This window comes from Rattus norvegicus, chromosome X (assembly GCF_021556685.1).
Source record: "Rattus norvegicus strain SHRSP/BbbUtx chromosome X, alternate assembly SHRSP_T2T, whole genome shotgun sequence".
In the NCBI taxonomy this organism is placed as follows: Eukaryota; Metazoa; Chordata; class Mammalia; order Rodentia; family Muridae; genus Rattus; species Rattus norvegicus.
Window position 1 is genome coordinate 160,214,128 of NC_141554.1, and position 18,206 is coordinate 160,232,333.

The following is an 18,206-nucleotide window of genomic DNA, read 5'->3' on the forward strand; positions in this document are numbered from 1 at the left end:
AAACTCTCTGAGGGCATAGACCTGGGCCTCCTGTCCAGCCCCAGCAGAACAAAGATGCTCAGCAAAGATAGACTGGGCATTCCCTGGTGGAAGCGCTTCCTTCCCTAATATTAGCTCACTACATGTTAGCTTACCACATACCTTTCCCACAGAGACAGCTAGTACCTGAAAGAGTAACTGGCTTACTTCAAGGAGTCCGACTCTGAGGCAGAAATACCAAGGCTGAGGCTGAGAGAGAGAGAGAAAGGCATTTGGGTGCCTAAGGACAGTTGTACCCAGAATGCCAAGCCTATTTCCCAATTCCCACACTTTCCCTGCCTCACACCTCCCAGCAGTCTTTCACCATGGCTGTCCAGGTCTACAATATCACCCTTTCTCACACAGCCTTGTTGGTTCTGTGTCCTTCTTCTCACCACCTGGTATCCCTTCTTCACAGGTTCTTCTTTCCTACATTAGGATCTGCAACATATCTGCATCACCCTTTGCCCCAGCCCTCACTGCCGCTGGCCCCTCTACAGTAAAGAGACGCCCTTGGCATGTGGATAGCTGACCGGTGACCACTCTCAAGTCTCAGCCTGCCTCTGGTCCCTTCTACTCCACATCTGAGAAATGTGAAAAACAAGCCTTAGGCTAGAGCAATGTGGGAATCGCACTGGGATGGTGCCCTCAGCCTGGTTCCACCCCTGACTGAGAAGATCTCTCTGCTGCTTGTGTTGGTCCTTTCCTTGGCCTCTCAAGCCATATTCAAGCCTTGATTCCCCCTAGAAAACTCCATTTGGGGAATGATGAAACTTTCTCTGTCCTCCCAGAAGTGGGAACACCACAAGTCTCTCCCTTTCTAAGCCATTTTTCAGTGTTCCTGCAGTGACTAAATTTTCTCCTGCCCACCAACACCTTTCCCTTCATGGATTCCAGAATGCTGTTCTCCTGACCTCCTTTCTATAAGGCTCCTGAAACTGAGTCTTCCTTTGCCCAGCTCCTGCCTATCAGAGAGTACACACTTTACCCATGTGTTCAATGGTTGCAAAGCCATGGCTAGGTGTGAACCCTAAGCTTACTAACCCACATTTTAGGCACCCGAAACCCATGTATCCCCATCTTCATTGCCATTTGTTCTGCCTACCTGAGCACATACCTGCAGAGCTAGACTCAGGTCTAGTGCGAGAAACACATGAGCAGTCTCTCCTTCAATAGATGTGTCTCCTCCGTCTCCCCCTCCCCCTCCCCTTCCCCCTCTTCCTCTTCCTCCTCCTCCTCTTCCTCCTCCTCTTCCTCCTCCTCTTCCTCTTCCTCTTCCTCCTCCTCTTCCTCTTCCTTCTCTTCTTCCTCCTCAATCCCATTCATCATGGAACAAGATCACAGCAGGTTTAATCATGGCCCTTCCCACTTCCAAACAGAAAAATATTACAACAAAGACCCAGCCAGGCAGTAGACAAAATGTTATTGAAAGACACTTAAAATTTTAAATTTAAATTTAAAGCCTCTGAGTCTGTGGATCGAGACTTAATATTGATGGAATGGCAATACTCTCTGAACCAGTGGTTCTCAACCTTCCTAATTCCGAGACCCTTTAATACTTCCTTATATTGTGCTGATGCCAAACCACAAAATTATTTCATTGCTATTTCATATTATTTCAAATTATTTCATTGTAATTTTACTACTGTTATGAATCAAAATGTAAATATCTGTATTTTTCCAATTGTCATAGGTGACCCCTGCGAAAGGTTCCTTCAGCACCCCAAAAGGGTCATGACTCACATGTTGAGAGCCATTAGTCTAAACTAATCTACAAATCCAATGCAATCTCTATCAAAATTTGTCTGGCATAAAGATTCTTAAAACTCATATGGACAAAATATTCGCTCTAAGCCAAAAAATCAAAATAGTTAAAATAATCTTTGGGGAAAAAACTATTTAGAAGACTCACATTTCCTAACTTCAAGTTTTATGACAAAACTATAGTGATCAAGGCTATGTGGTTGTATATGTAAAATATCATAATAAAGTCAATCTATTAATTAGGGTACTAATTGAAAATATTAATTTAAAAAGACATTACCAGACAGGTGTGGTGACACATTTTAATCCCAGTACTCCAGAGGCAGAAAAGTTGGTGTATTTCTGTGAGTTCTAGGTCAACCTGGTCTATATAGTGAGTTCCAGGACAGCAGAGCTATGTAGAGAGACCCTACCCTGCCTCAAATAAAAATAAATTTAAATTAAAGAACATTACCAATAAAGTCAAAAGAGAACCTTTAAAAAGACTGTGTGGCATTGGCACAAAAACAGATACAGAGTTTGAGTGATGACTCAGTCAGTAAAGTGCTTGCCAATCAGACATGAAGATCTGAGGTTGGATCCCTAGCACCTACATAAAAAGCTGAGTTGTCAGTGTGCAACTGTAATCCCAATTCTAGGGCAGGAGAGAGGAATAGCAGGAACAGTACATTCCAGAAACTTACTGGCCAGCCAAGCTAGCAAAATGGTGAGCTCTAGGTTCAGGGAGAACCCTTGTCTCAAATATTACGGTGGAAACGGGCCTATAGAGATAGCTCCTATAGTTAAGAGCACTGGCTGCTCTTCCAGATAAACTGGGTTCAATTCCCAGCACCCACACAGCAGCTAATAACAGTATGTAACTCTGGTCTCAGGGGATCCACTTTCCTCCTTTGGCCTTCATGGGTACTTTATGCATATGGTGAACATGCAAGAGAAACATCCATATACATAAAATGTTGGAGCCCACTTAGCATGAGATCACATGTAATGGTATGATATTATATAACAGTTGCTTCTAAACGTGAAACATTCCATCCTTCAAGAAGCTCTTTAAATACAACTCACAATAGCATCAGGAAGTCCCTAAAACTGTCCAGATTCACTAGTCTCCTCTCTGCCAGAGTAAACAGTAAAAGCTGGGAGTTTCCCTCAGATGAAAGGAAGTTGAGCTGCACAGAAGCCTCTCAGACAAGCTGAGGTGCATAGAACACACTCAGAAGAGAAAAGCTGCAAAGAAGACTCTGAGACCAGAGTGGGAGAAGCAGAAACCAGCTGAGTTACCTGGGAGAGGTTTAGATGTGCTAAGTTACTGGGAAAGGACACTCTCCAATCTGTTAAAGCTGCATCCTGGCTATGCAGTGCACTCCCAATCCCCAGCTTTGTGAGCTGTCACCTATTCTGGGGTGGGCCTTGGTGATGCAGCTGTCTTTGAGTCATTTCTGATCCTATAAGTAATCCCTTGCCCATGCTCCTGTAAGTAACCCTAATGAAAATTAATTAGCTTACCAAGTTGGAGTTTGGTGTCACCCACACTTTGGTTTGTGTGGGCTCCCTATCTGGGTTGGTTAGATGTATGTGTTGTATGTCCCCAGGAAAAGTTTTGTCACACAAAATGTGGCCAGATGCTTTGACTGTAGATAAGACTTACATATTTGGATCCTTCACATGGTTGACTGGTACTAAATGCCATATAGTATAAGATCCAATTTGTGTAAAAGATCCAAATAAGTAAATTCCATCTACTAATCCATCATACCTATTAGTACTTGGATGGGAGAATAAGTAAATCCTCAGAATCATAAAATGAGGAACTGATCCCAGGATTTGGAGGAGGTAAGGTGAAATGAGAGCTTAATGAGTGCAGTGTTTCTCCTAAGGGTAATGAAAATATTCTAGAATAAGACAGTGATGGTGGATGTACAACACTGAATTCAGGGCAGTGTGTGATGGTGCACACCTTTAATTCTAGAACTCAGGGTTAGGGTTAAGGAAGGCAGAGGCAGGCAGATGACTGAGTTCAAGGCTAGCCTGGTCCACAAAGCAAGTTCCATGACAGTTAGGAAAACCCTGTCTTAAAGGCCAAAAACAAAACAAACGAAAGATTGAATTGTATGTCTTATGTGACTTACAAATGGCATGTGAGTTATTTTATTTTTTTGTATTTATTAATTTTTAATTGATTCTTTCTGAATTTCACATCATGTACCCCTATCCCACATACCCCTGTTTCATCTCCTGTCCCTTTATTTCTACGCATCACCTTTGCAACCTCCTCTACAAAAAATTAAATTAAAAATTTTAAAAACTCACTGAGGAAGCTATAGTGTGTCATTGTGCCATACAGTATACCCTTTGGTCCACACTCCTTTACTTACAAATGTTCATTGCAATGAGTCATGGGTCTTGTTTGAGGCCTCTGGCTTCTGCTACACCATCAATACTGGATCCTCACTAGGATTCCTCTTGGATATCCTGTTGGTACCCTCTGTCATGGAGATCTGTAGCTTTGGATCTGTAGGACCAGCCCTTTCACATGCTACAGCAGTTCAGACATGGGGTAGATGTTGGTTGGGGTGGGCCAACCCAAAGGCCTGCATCTGGGCCTGGGTGGTAGCTGAGTTGATCAGCACCCACACCACCAGAGCCATCTCTCCAGCACTGCCCCCAGTTAGCTCACCCAAGTGCCACAGCCAGCAAGGTCTCATGCCCTCATGACCAGCTCACCCTCTTCCACAGCACCAAGGCCAACTCTAGTGTGCTGCCCAGACAACATAAAAGGCCCTGTCCTTACTGCTGCAGCCAGTAAGATGCTGAGACAACTTTCCTACTTTCAGTACCTTGGAGCAAGTTCTTCTACCTGCTGCAAGCAACAAGGGGGTGGGAGGGTATCTCTCCCTTGCCCATGTCAGCACTTAATGCGGCTAGTTCCTCCCAAGCTTATGCCCTCACTCGTCTGAGCCCCACCCGCAGCACCCACCCACCCCACCCTCCCCCACCACCAAGGCCAGCTCTACTCTGTTGCCCAGGCATGGTACTGGGAGTGCTGCAGCCAGTGTGAGAGTAGGAACAGCTCTACACAGCCCTTAGACATCAAAATGATCCCAGGCAGTATGACCTTTACTGATAACATAGGCTATGCCCTATGGACAGCAATTTAGGCCCCTGCTGCTGCAGGTCCACTGACCCAGATGACCCTCAGTGACAGCATGGGCCATAACTTCACCATGGCCTCAGGTGGCAGGCAGGCTATTCACACCAGGATGTTCCTCACCACTCTTTGGGTTCCTGTTCTGCCTTTCTTCATAGTGCTAAAAAACCATTTGGATTCTGTTTCTCTCCCATTTCTCTACCACACACTTGCACATCATAGTGGCTCTGGCAGCAATGGGCCAACTATTATCTTGGTTTTGTTCTTCAAAGCTGGGTTTCCCTGTGTAACCCTTGCTGTCCTGGAACTTGGTTTGTAATCAGACATGTAACACCACACATAGGCATGGATTCATTTTTTTTTTAAAAAAAAAAAGAAGAGTTCAGCAGAGACCCTTTTATGTTACTGCCCTGTGGCAGTTCTAGACTAAAAGGAAGTTACTTTGAATGAAGACCATACACAAACTTCAGCAGCACTATGTGAAGACCCAGGACAATAACTTCTGGAACCTGACTTGTACATTGTTCTGTAAAATATCACTACTAGTCAGGCATGGTGGTGCACACCATACACTTTAATCCCAGCACTTGAGAGGCAAGGAGGCCAGCCTGGATTATATAGTGAATTCTAGAACATCCAGGGCTAACTGTGTCAAAATAAGAACAACAAAAGGATATCACTTCTGGGAGAAACTTGCCAAAGGGTACACAGTTGCCTGTACTATCTTCCTAACATCCTATGTCATATAATTTAAAAATTAAAAGTAAACAAAAAACATGTTGGGTGAACCAAGTTACATCTTGGGAGGCCCAAAGAGCTCATACAGGTAGGTGTTGGCACACAGCCATAGGACTAAGGTTTCCACTTTCTTGGTACACAGTGTTCCTTAACCTAGCAAACAACCCAGGCGATCACCTCCCCTCTTCACAGCAACTGAGTGAGTTAAGGAGACAGTGCCTGAGAGACGCTACAGGAAAGAGAACTTTGATGTGTATTTTGAGGAGAGCTTTAGTGTCTCCCCTGGGGTTATCACTGTTCTTGGGATCTAGTAGCCATGATTTCCACTAAGCAGATGGGTTCTTTCTTTCATCCTTCTCTACTAATTTTTCCACTCTTTCAACCTCCTAACCTTACTGATTAAGGGTATCAAGTTCCTTAGGGCAAATTTGATCTTCATCATCAGGATATCTCATTTCTTCTTTGTGAACAACTACTTAGCAGCAACCATAAGCAACCAACAACAACAACCCACCCTGCCTCTCTGGGCCATGTCATTCACATACCTTCTGAAAAGTCCCCAGGGTTCCAACTGTCACACACTTGCAGAAACTATCTGCCACACCCCTGCTAGAGCACGAGGCAAATCATAGTCAGCTGCTATGAACAATGTGAACCATCCCCGTATTCTACACCTGGGGTTAAAACAAAAACACATTCCATTAATATTTCTATGGTTTGTTTTTTTTAAAGAAACCAAAATTCTCACTCCACGGGCTGTGGCTTCTCTTTGCACCCAGCATCAAGAGGATGAGGATACTAATCTGGTTCTCCATATGATTCATTTTCAAAGACCCCCCCCCCAGGGAATTCCAGGGAGTTCTAGCTGCTGGGGTAACCTGTTCCCCTATGTCTGCCCTGCATGCTAGTTTCATCCTGTCACTAGGGGGCAGAGTTGTCTATACCAAAAGCCACCCAGCTGAGTGTGCATGCGTGGTGGGGCACACTAGGCACACACTGGAGAAGTGTGCTGACTCATAGGAATGTTCTCTCCCTCCACGCCCACACCCCAAGAAATCCCAAGCAGCCCCGTAGCCTAAAAACTCTAAAAGGGTCCTTGCGCTGGAAACAGAAGAGAAACATCTTCAGAAGAGTTCAGGTAGTGAGGAATGTCCCCAGTGACCCCTAATACATTTTTCCTTGACTATCTGAAAAGTGGATCAGATTGTACTCTGGAGATAGGTATGAACTCAGAAATGGCCTTGGAGGTTGGAGGCAGTAAGTAGTTTAATGTTCTTTGGAGAAAAGGGGAAGCATGCCACTTGTCTCCCTACTCAGGCCCAGCACTCTCATTGCCATCGCTCCAAAGCTGAAGTGCACAGCAAAGTATACAACTAGTGAATAAATGGGCTCAGGTCCCAGAAATAGGCTGCTCTTTCCAAGGGGCAATGGGAATGTCCTCTCTGCTTCCTGTTGCCATGGTTTCCACTCTGCTACCAAGCAGCCTGTTGTGTGGAAGCCATTTTGCATGATGGGATGCAAGTGATGGCCCTGGGTGCAGTTGAGAGCTGCAAAAGAGAAACAGTGAGTAGCAAACTACCTGGTCTTAGATCCAACCAAGACCCAGAGAGGGAATGAGAGCCCACACATACTCTTGTGCTCAAAGATCAAAGAACTGAAAAGAGACAAGGTAAAACCAACAAATGCTATTGGTTTTGCATTGAACACGTTTTTCAGAATTCTGGGGCCCATTTTCTCTTCTGGCCAAGAAGCTTTGCAGAAGGCTGTCTTCCAGAGAGGTCCCAAGCTAGCTGTGTACAATATACTCAGAGGAGCTAGAAATTTGCAAATAGGTCTAAGCTTAGCCTGCTGCAGCTTCCCTGTTGGACCCAGAACAGCAGGTCCTCCTTCTGACACCCTACTAGGGAAGCAGAGCAAGGCCTTGCCATCTAAGACTCTTCAGCCCAGTGCTTTCTGTCCACTTTAATCTGTTTCCACCCCACCTCCTAGCCTCCCCTTGCTCATTGTAAATGTCTCCTAGAATCAGAAGGCCACAACTCAATACAGCTATTTAGAGAGAAGAGAGCCAGCTATCCTTTCAAAGAGGGGGGTGGGCTGCTCTGGGATCTGTCCTGCCTGGAACTGAGGGGAGTGAAGAGAGACCCCCCACTGTGGAATCTAGGCTCCAGGCTGGCCACCAGAGCCCGGGAGTGAAGGGGGGAGTTACACCTGGGCCCGCAGGCCTCCAGCACTTCCGGGCGTTCTGCCGGCCATTCCAGACCTTTCCTGTTGGTGCAGTTCACTGGAGTTTGTTTATGCCGCTCACTGTGTATTCTGCACCTCCCCCCCCACTCCCGCCCATTAACTTTTCTGGTCTTTTTCAGTGTTAAAATTCAGCCCAGACTCAAATCCCCTGTAAGCCTTCCCCCGCCCCACATCCTCAAAGCTGGAAAGGACTGGAATGGGGAGGGAGGTGGCCTGACCTCCCATCCCTGCTCCTCCCCACCCCCTCCTTAACTGGGGCAGGCAAGGCTCTTTTTATGCCAAAGTGAGGGTTGAGGTGAGGGGTATCTTTTCTGCTCCCTCCTTTGGGACCCTTAGGTCTCACTAGTGCCTGCAGCCCAGTGCCCTCTCCAGACAAGGATCCCTGCCCCTCCGGGCCACTTAGGCTCTAGGCCCAAGCTTTTGTCCTACAAAAGCAGAAAAGAGCAGGGGCAAGGATGTCTGCTTTTCTTTCCCAGCACCCATCATTAACTTTTCCCAGATAGCCCTTCTGCGTTCAGAAATTCTAGCCGGCTGACAAAGGCTCCATCCAGCAAGTCCCGGCCAGCAAGTACCCTCATCCCCACACCTAGTTCTTCCAGATCTTACTCTCTGAGCAGTCCCTGGCTGGGGGAGGGAAGGTGGACACAGTTCTCTTCCAGTGGCATTCTTTGAACTAACTCTTCATTGAGTTTGGGGGGTTAAACCATTAACAAAATGTTACTTTGAGAGACAATGGAGGACAGAACTAGGGGTCCAGCCTTCAGTTTAGAGGCTTAAGAGAGTTAAAGGCAAGGCTATGTGCTGGTCAGAGGTCTTAGATTCAAAACCAGGGGAGGGCACAGAGATTCTTGTGAGCAAAGACAGAGTAGGCTCCTGGAGAGGGCCCTGATAGCTCCAGATGCAGCAGGATGTGGCAGTTTCTGCAACACCTTATTTTCTCCCAATTTTTTGTCATTTTACAGGTTACAAGACCATCTGAACAAATCAGTACTGTGAGGACAGTGGGCTCTTATCTGGACTTCTATGAGATCTAACACAGCTCAGCAGTTTCCAAGCAGCTTCACCTCAGTCTCCGTTCTGTCTAAGGGTCAGTTAGTGGCCCAGAGTCCACTCCTGCCACATCCAACCTTTGTCCTTTTCTGTCTTCTATGCTGGAGTGTTTAAGAGCTTTTTCTTTTGCCTTCCTCACAAAAATGACTTTTATCTAAAAGTGTTTTGTCCTGTGAGTAAGTACATTATATGAAGATATTTTGAATTTTATCGTGAGTCATTTAGTTTTGAGCTAGATACTGTCCTTCATTCTTGTCACTGTGACAGAAAACAGTGTGGTGGTAACTCTGTCCAGGTGGCCCTAGCCAGGGTGTGGCCATGAAGAGCCCCAGGGATAAATAGACAGCTCTGTCGAAAGGGCTGTAGAGTGGAAATATAGAAAACATGGTTGCAGCTCCACACATCTACTTTTAAAGGATCAGGAGTAAAGGATCTCCAGAAGAGGATGTAGTCCTTGTTACCATTATGATACAAAGCCTCACAAAGATCACAGACAGAATTAGTGAACTGATTTCAAATAACATTTTTTCCAATCAGGAAAATTGATCATTAGAGAACTGGTCAAGGGAGAGCAGCTGTTAGAATAAAAGGGGAAACCAACTCCTTCATTTGAATTCCAAATTCAATGGAAGTGACCTGTTAATGAGGTGAACTGGTCATTAGGCAAACTGGCTGAGGGTGGCCAGGGCAGCACCTGAAGCCAGTGGGCAGCTGTAACCTTGATATTCTCTCCTCTGTGATTATGGGTGCTGGGTCTTAATGGATAACAGAAACCCCAAGAAAACAATGTCAGGAATGGACCTAGAACAGGCTTTCTGAGCACCAGGCCTATGCCTGGCAAGCGAAGGAACAGGAGGAGATGAGGGAGAGATAGGAACAGGAGTGCTGGGAGATTCTGAGCTTTGGAGAAGCAACAGTCTATCAGCCGGCCCTAGAGTGTTCTAATGTTCTAGAGTAGGCTGTTGTGCAAAGACTATAGCAAGCAGAGCCAGGTCTCAGGATCTCTATTTCTTCCCTGAGCCTGTTATCTGGGCAGTTGCCACAGCCCAGTAAAGACTTTGAGGTCTCTCAGCCACAATAGGACCCTGGTGCCCCCATCCATACATAATTCAGCACAACTCTTGCTTTCAAGTTTTGTCTTTGTCAGATATTACCGTGTATAATGGAGTACACCTGTAAACCCAGCAAGCTGAAACAGAAAGGTTGCTACAAGTTGGAGGCTAACCTAGGCTACACAATGAGTTCCAGGTCAGTTGGGACTACAGAGTAAACCCTGTCTCCCCAAACTGTTCTTTTTATTAACTGGTACAAAAAAAATACAGAATATTCCTAATGTATGTAAAAATATAAAGAACAACACATTAAACAACTGTGTTTTGTGAGGTTATTTGTTTAGGGTGGGGATGGGGTGAGATCCCATGCTGTCATAGAACTTCTAATTCTCCTGTCCACTTGCCCCTCCTCTGCTGGGATTACAGGCATGCATAGCCACAGTCTGCTCCTGTGTTCATCTTCATAATTGCATTCATCCCCAAACAATATACGTGTGTCTTACCTGTTTTGAACTTTGTATGAGCCTAAATATTTTGCCAATACTCTTTGCAACTTAGTTTATATTAGCTATTTTTCTCCTTATCCAAATGAAATGCTTTACAAGAAGCAACTTAAGGGAGGAAGAGGATTTATTCTGACTTACTACTGGAGGTGGTACAGTTCATTATGGCAGGTGAGGCATGACAGAACAAGCATGAATCAGCAAGTCCTGTTACTTCTGCATTCAGGAAGCAAACAGAGATGAATGTTGCTGCTCAGCTCCCAACCAATGTAATGGTCCTACCCACATTCAAGATAAAGCTTCCCATATCCATGAAACCTCTCTAGAAATGTCCTCATAGAAGCACCCAGATGTGTGTTTCCATGGTGATTTTAAATCAAATCCAGTTGACAATGGAGATTAGCCATCACATGCTTTTTCACTGAACATAGTATTCCTGAGCTTCTACCACAGTTTTAAGTGCACCTTTGCTAAGAAATGACCAATTGTTTTCCCAAGAGCTGGCCAATTCATGTGCTCTCCTGTGCACTCCACAACCTTGCCAGCACTTGATGTTCTCATATCTCAGATTATTTTGCATATGGTTAACTGCTTGTCTCCAAGTTATTTTGTTGAACAAACATGGCCTCCTGACCTTTGAATCTGCTAAAACAATGCTCTCTACCTTCTTCTTCTTTACAAGTGGCTTAGCAATGGCTCTTTGTTCTTTCAAATAAATTGAAAAGCCCCTCTGTCTACAAACAGGAAAGTAATGAATACAAGGCAGGCTACAAAGAATATAAACAAAATACTTCTGTTTACATGAAGTTTAAAACAAGTGAATATTTTAAAATAATTTAAATTGCAATTGCATTCAATGTATAAATCAATTTGGGAAGAATTGGCATGTTCAAAACATTGATTTGGGGGCGTGGAGAATTCTGAGTAGGGAAGGTAATGGCAACAATGTATATTTAGAACTCTCAAAATGTTTTTTGAATTAAAGTAAGAATAAAGTAAAGTAAAACCATGCACACAGCATAACCATAAGACAGAGCAAAGCCTAAAACATAGTCACAAGGCTGGGCTCATAGTTGATCCTTAGCAAGATAGAAACAACAGCCCAAACCATGTCATTGGGAGGAAATGAGGATACTGTGGGAATGTTCTTGAAGAGGATATTGGAAGTTGAAAGTATGAGCCCTCAGGCTAAAGACAGAACCAGAAAGAAATCATAAATTCCAGAGATGACTTCATTTCTTCATAGAGTCATGAATCAATAATTCTGTCTGCTTTCTGATGACTCTAGTATTGAGCATGGATATAAATACATGGTGACCAATGAAAGCCAAGTTTCTTAATGAGAAAAATAAGTTAAATAAAAACTAGTGGGAAGAGAGTTGATATGGACTCAGTGCTGTAAAATTAGAAGTGGTGATACCAGGGCCTGGAGAGAGTTGACTCCTCAGTTAAGAGCACTTGCTCTTGCAGACGACCTAGGTTCAGTTCCTATCACCCACATGATGGCCGTCTTAGTTAGGGTTTTACTGCTGTGAACAGACACCATGACCAAGGCACCTCTTATAAGGACAACATTTAATTGGGGCTGGCTTACAGGTTCAGAGGTTCAGTCCATTATCATCACATTGGGAACATGGCAGCATCTAGGCAGGCATGGTGCAGGAGGAGCTGAGAGTTCTACATCTTCACCTGAAGGCTGCTAGAGGAAGACTGACTTCCAGGCAGGGTTAAGGGTCTTAAAGCCTACACTCACAGTGACATGCCTACCCCAACAAAGCCACACCTACTGCAACAGGGCCACACCTCCTAATAGTGCCACTCTCTGAGTCAAGCATATACAAACCATCAAAGTGGCTCAAACCATTTGTGATTCTAGTTGCAGAGGATCCAACCCCTTCTGACTTCCAAGGACACCAGGCATAAATGCATGTAGGCAAAACTCCAATAAACATTTTTTAAAGCTTTAAAAAAAGAATTGGAGATATCAGTATGAAATTGTGGTGGTAAAAATATATGATAAATACATAGATACATCTGTAGGAAGTATAGATACACATATGTATGTGAGCTTTCCAGTACTATAACAAATACCTGAGATAATCAACTTAAGATTAAAGGTTGATTTGGGTTTATGGTTGCAGCTTCCAATCCACACTTCACTAGCCTATTGTCATTAGAAGGCCTATTGTCATTAGAAGGCCTATTGTCATTAGAAGGCCTATTGTCATTAGAAGGCCTGTGGTAGCACAGTTATATCATGATGGAAATGGATGGCAGAGCAAAGCTTCTCGACCCATGGCAACCAAGAAACAAAAAAAAGGAGATAAGAAGGAGCCAAAGTGCTTGACAGATGACTCAGCACATAAGAGCACTTGCTGCTTTTGCAGAGAAACCAGGTTCAATTCCAAGCACCCACATGGCAAATTGTAACCAAATGTAACTCCAAGTTCTGGAGGATCTGAAGCCTTCTTTGTGCTTCCACAGGTACCTGCATGTACATGGTGCACAGATATACATGCAAGCAAAATGCCCACACATAAATACCCAACAAAAATCAAGTTAAGGAGGGAAGAGTTTGTTTTGGTTTGAAATGGTACAGTCTAGCACAGCAAGGAAGCCATCAAAGCAGGAACAATGCAGTACAGTGTGACTCTGCTCACATCTTAGTGTGTTGAGAAGCAGAAAGAAGACAGGAAGGAGGACCAGGACTATGAACTCCAAGTTCCTTCCTTTAGAGATCCACTTCCTCAGCTAAGCCTCACGTCTGAAAGATTCCACCACCTCCTAAAACAGCACCACCAATTTAGGATTGGGTGTTCAAACACTTGAGCCTGTGGGGGACATTTAATGTTCTAACTAGAACAGGATTCTAAAAGAAATTGATGGGGTTGGGGATTTGGCTCAGTGGTAGAGCGCTTGCCTAGGAAGCGCAAGGCCCTGGGTTCTGTCCCCAGCTCCGGAAAAAAAAAGAAAAGAAAAAAGAACAAAAAAAAAAAAAAAAGAAATTGATAATTCCAGTAATGGAAGATAAGTAAACTCAAGATGAGCATAAAAATAGAGGATTTTGTTCACTGAAAAAGTAAATAACCTCTAAACTCACATTGAAACAGAAAGGAAGCGCTTCCTCACAATAGAATGTCAAATAATAAATGCACACAGAGTGATGTAAGTAGAAAATTGCTATTTTGCAGCCTTGGGAGTAATGATTAGCTCAGACAAAAATAATCAACCAGTAAGAAAAATACTAAACACAAAACTTTATTTTAAAAAGTGATTAGTCGGGGTTGGGGATTTGGCTCAGTGGCAGAGCGCTTGCCTAGGAAGCACAAGGCCCTGGGTTCGGTCCCCAGCTCCAAAAAAAAGAACCAAAAAAAAAAAAAGTGATTAGTCTTTCTGTTGTGAGGTCATGAGGACCCTTTATAGCCTAGATGCAGTCACAGTCCTTTTTTGATATATGATTTACAAATATTTTATCTTTTTTGTGGGTTTTCTTTTTCATTTTCTTGGTAGTAACATTTGTAGCATATTGAACCACGTAAATTCGATGGAGTCCAAATATGTGATTTCTCTTTAGTCTTGTTATCCTTGTGTATTATCTAAGAAACTACTTCCTAAACCAAGGCCAGAAAGATTTATACCTACATTTTATTCTATTAGTTTTGTAATTGTAAAGCTTACAATTGAGTCTTTATTTCACTTTGAGTTATTTTTTATAGGATGTGAGGCTCAATTTTATTTTGACAAGTGTATATTCCATTGTCCCTGCCTTGTTTCTCAAAAAGATATTGTTTCTCTCATTGAATGTCTTTAATGCCCTTGTCAAAATAAATTGGCTGTGGCTAGTACTTCTTTATTCCTAGTGTCTCAACTGTATTCTAGCTGGTTTATAAATTTATCTTAATGCTAATACTGGTTTTGTTGTGTTGTGTTGTGTTGTGTTTTGCCTCACTGTGTAGCAGCCCTGACTGTCCTGGAAGTCTCTACATAGACCAAGCTAGACTCAAATTCACAGAGATCTTCCTGCCTCTTCCTCCCAAGTGCTATGCCACCACATCTGGTTTATGATTTTTGATTACTATAACTTTATAGCAAGTTTTGAAACAAGGAAGAGTGAGGCCTCAAACTTTTTTCTCTTTCCAGATTAATTTAGCCATTATATGGCTTGCTGTCCTCTTATAATAACCATTTTAACTAGGATGAGATAGAATTTCAAATAAAATTTTAAAATCAATTTAAAAAAATTTAGAGCTGGTTGTGGTGCTATACATCTTTAATACCAGCATTTTGGAGGTAGAGACAGCCAGTCTTCTGTGAGGCTACATAGCAAGTTCCAGACCAGTGAGAATCTGTCTTATAAAAGTTTGTTCATTAGCACTTTCTACATATTAGACCATGTCACCTTTGAATAGAGATAGTTTCATTTCCTGTTTCCCAACCTGTCTGCCTTTTATTTTGTTTTCTTAGCTGCTTGAATTGGCTAAAGTGTCTAGTATGATGTTGATTTGAAGTGGCATAATATGGACAACCTTGTCTGATTTTTTACCTCAGGTAGAAAGCATTCAGTCTTTTACTATTAAGTACGATATTAACCATGAGAATTTTCATAGATGCTCTTTACTAACTTAAAGATGTTTCCTTCCATTTTCTGTCAATTAAAAATTATGTTTTAAGCTGGTGGTGGTGCATACCTTTAATCCTACCACTCAGGAGGCAGAGGCAGGCAGATATTTCAGTTTGAAGCCAGCCTAGTCTACAGAGTAAGTTTCAGGATGCCAGGGTTACACAAAGAAACCCTGTCTAGGCAAAAAAATCCAAAAATAAGATGTTTTATGGAAAAGTTTTTTTTGAGATATTGTCTTCCATTACTTAAGCATAATACAGTTTATAGTGGTTTGGTTTTTTTTGTATTTTTAAAGTTTTATTGTATATACATGTGTGTATGGCTTAGTGTATGTCTGTGTACCATGTGCATGTAGAAGTCTCAGAGGTCTGAAGAGGTACTGGATTCCCCTAGAACTGGGGTTACAGATGATGTGAGCTGCCATGTGGGTGCTGAGAACTGAACCCATGTCCTCCACAAAAGCAACCGGTGCTCTTAACTGCTGAGCCATCTCTCCAGTCATATATTGTTTTTTAAAAATCTATCTTTAAATATCTTCTAAATGGCTGTATTTTTTCGAGACAGGGTTCTTCCATGTAGCCCTGCCTGTAGCTGGTCTTTTTGCTATTTGGGTTTTTTTTCCACCCTTCTGCATACCTTTTCACCCTTTCAACCCTCTAACACTAGATAGGGGAGGGAAAAAAGGATAGAGAGGAAAGGAAAGAGATCCCTGAATAAAGTCAGGAGTAGGAAAAAGGTCAGTGTTATTGTTAGACTACTTCCTGCTGATTACGTCAAGTTTAATCTTCACAGTCAGACTATCAATTTCTTCTTTTTCTTGCTTCCTCTTTTGAACATGACTACTTAACAAGTTGCAACAAACACCAATCAACAACTAACCAACCACCCACTGGGCCTCTAGTATTTATATACCCTTTGAAAGATTCCCAGAATTCCAAATGTCACATAATTGCAGATACTATCTGCAACTGGCAAAACCATGCCTCTACTAGAGCATGAGGCAAATCATAGTCAGCCCCATATCCCCACACCTGGGATTAAAATGAAAACATATTCTTACAATATTTTTGTTTCTGTTTTTCTGGAACCAAAATTCCAGAATTCTCACTACACCTGGCTGTCTTAGAACTCACTCTGTAGGCCAGGCTGGCCTCGAATTCAGAGATCTATGAGCCTCTGCCTCCTGAATGCTGTCATTAAAGGTGTGGACCACCACTGCCCAGCTTCTACTGAAGCTTTATATTTATATCCCCTACTTTGTTTAGACATCTAATTACTTGTATTGTTTGCTGAACAGTATAATCACAAAATTTTAATAAATAAATATATGTAAATAAATAAATATCATTTCAGGATAAACATATCACTATCCAGAAATGAGTCCATTTGGTATTTCTAACTTCTGAAGATACTTACAATCTAGGGTCATTCTAATCCAAACAGTTCCAGTATCAAGAAGATAAGAAGTAACTAAAGTACTTCAAGACTCTCCTGCTAGAATCTAGCAGCCACCACCACTACCAGTGACTTCACTTCCTCGGGCTTCTTCCAAGACAAAAATTGCCTCCTGACAATTTTAGGGGCATTTATAAGCTACAATAATCCCCTCAAAAAGCATGTGCTACTCACCTGGGAGTATAAACACTTCAGGGGCTGTCAGTCCACCCATGCCAAGCCTGCAAATGAGACATTCTCCTTGAGACCTGGTACTTATAGAAATCCTCAGTAGGTCTTCATGTCTTTGAGAGTGGTTTTGGAGAGGTTTAACTGTGGAGGGAAGACCCACACTGAATGCAGGAGTAAAGTCTCATGGACCTGAGGCTAGACTGAATAAAATGGGGAAAACAATCTAGGCAGTTTCGTTCATTTCTCTCTGCTTCCTGTCTGTGTGAGCAGCTTGTCACGCACCTAGCACTGTGCCTTTTTGCCATACTAGCTTGGATCTCATTCTAAAGCCTGAGCGGAAACAAACCTGTCCTAAGTTGTTTTTGTCAGATATTTTATCTCAGCAACAAGAAAAGTAACCAATATAGGCTCTCTCATTTTACAAGCCTTGGGCTTTGTCATATGTCCCCATAGTCATGAGGTCACAAAAATAAAAGCCAAGGTCACCAGTGTCTGTAAATGCCCACAGGGAGGAGGTTAGACGTCTCTGGGTTCTAAGGACTAGGACTTCCTTCCTGTTTGCCATTTCATTGTTGGGTTGAAAAAGTTGATTTTAAAATATTTTATTTCACATTTTACACATACATTTAGAAATCAGCTTTGCTCTTGGGTTTCTCATTACATTCAGCCTAGATGAATCTCAAAATATTTTCTCTTCACAGATAGTTTTGCAAAAGTAAGGAGACATCCTGCCTGTTATGGTAGTACACACCTTTAATCCCAGTGCCACAGAGACATGAAGACCTACTGAGGATTTCTGTAAGTACCAGGCCTCAAGGAGAATGTCTCATTTGCAGGCTTGGCATGGGTGGACTGACAGCCCCTGAAGTGTTTATACTCCCAAGTGAGCACCACATGCTTTTTGAGGGGATTATTAAGTTAGAGGCTAGCCTCATCTACAGAGTGAATTCCAGGACAGCCAGGGCTACCAAGTGAGATTCTGCCTTAAAACAAAATAAACAAACAAAAAATAACACAAAACAAAACCCTAACTAGGCATTTACTAATTATATATGTCATTAAATGGCTGCCCTCACTGGAGATTGACCAAGAGACACAGGGACATTTTACTTCTCCTGTGTCAGTTAGAATTAGATTCAGATACATAGATGACAAAATAATGGTTTTGACCAAGGTAGACATTTATATGTGTTGTACATGACCCCAGCTGTGGCCTTCAAATGCTTTTGGTCCAAGATGGCAACCAGAACTCCAGGTATTACATCAGAAAAGAGCTGAGGAAAGGAATTGAGGAAGGAGAAAAGTAAAGGGTTAAGAATAGGACTAGCATTTTTTGAAGGAGTTTTCCAAAAGATGTTACTCTAGTAAATCTTACCAGCCACATGGTCACAATTCAGCAGGAAAGGCAGCTTTAAAAATATTGTCTTATTGAGGCAGACACG